This window comes from Mus pahari, chromosome 3 (assembly GCF_900095145.1).
Source record: "Mus pahari chromosome 3, PAHARI_EIJ_v1.1, whole genome shotgun sequence".
NCBI lineage: Eukaryota > Metazoa > Chordata > Mammalia > Rodentia > Muridae > Mus > Mus pahari.
This window is the reverse complement of record NC_034592.1, coordinates 70,381,755-70,382,733: the sequence shown is the minus strand read 5'-3', so window position 1 is coordinate 70,382,733 and position 979 is coordinate 70,381,755.

The window sequence follows — 979 nt, the reverse complement described above, 5'->3', positions numbered from 1 at the left end:
GGATGATAGGAGGAGTAATGGGTCTCTCCTGGGAAGTGACAGAGAGCAGAGACATCATCCATAAGATCAGTAGATGATCAAAGGCCTGGAGCCGCTTGGTCACTTCCACTGTGTGCCGACACAGTGCAAAAGGAACTGTTTGTACACTGTGAATTAACTTCTCGCCAGCCATGGAATCTGACAGCACTGTGATCTGATGTCCCAGCTGACAAATCCATCAGAAATAAATTCCTGTTTCTAAGCCACTCAGCCTATTGGATTTGGTTATAGCAGCCCAAAGTGATGTAAGTCTTTCTCCCTGCTCCCTCCTCTGAATGCTTGGCAGGAAGGAGGATTGAACACAAGTCACCCCACTACCAACCTACACAGGGCTGTACCATAGACAAGAAATAAAAATGTTTGTGTCAAACCACTGAGATGGGGTAGTGGTGTTTAAATCGGAATACCCTCCTGCACTAGGCTCAGAGAATGGAAGGGGAGTGACGTGTCTAATGGCCGTCTGAGTGAGCTCCTGGCTAAGTCCATTGGACCAAGAAGAGCCTAGGTTAGCAGCGCACATCTCTGTGGTCTAAGGAGGCATTTCCAGAAAGGGAAGATTCAGCCTAAAATGTCCCTGGGACTACCCAACAGCCTGAGGAGCAGGTAGAATAAAAGCAAGAGGAAACCCACTAGCCCCAAAACAAAGGGTTTCTCTGCTTCCCAGACACCATAATGTCTCTGCTCTGTTTGAGCCTGCCCCCCAACCCCTACAACCCACCCCCACCCCCACCCCACCCCGATGGAGTGAAGCCATGAGACAAAGGGAATCGTTCCTCCATTGAGGTGTTTGTTCAAATAGTTTGTCACAGGGAGTAAGAGTTAAGCTAACACAGTGGGGAAGTAACATTTTCCAAATGCGACCCCACAGTGGGGGAATACGAGTCTCTCTCTCTCTCTCTCTCTCTCTCTCTCTCTCTCTCTCTCTCTCTCTCTCTCTCTC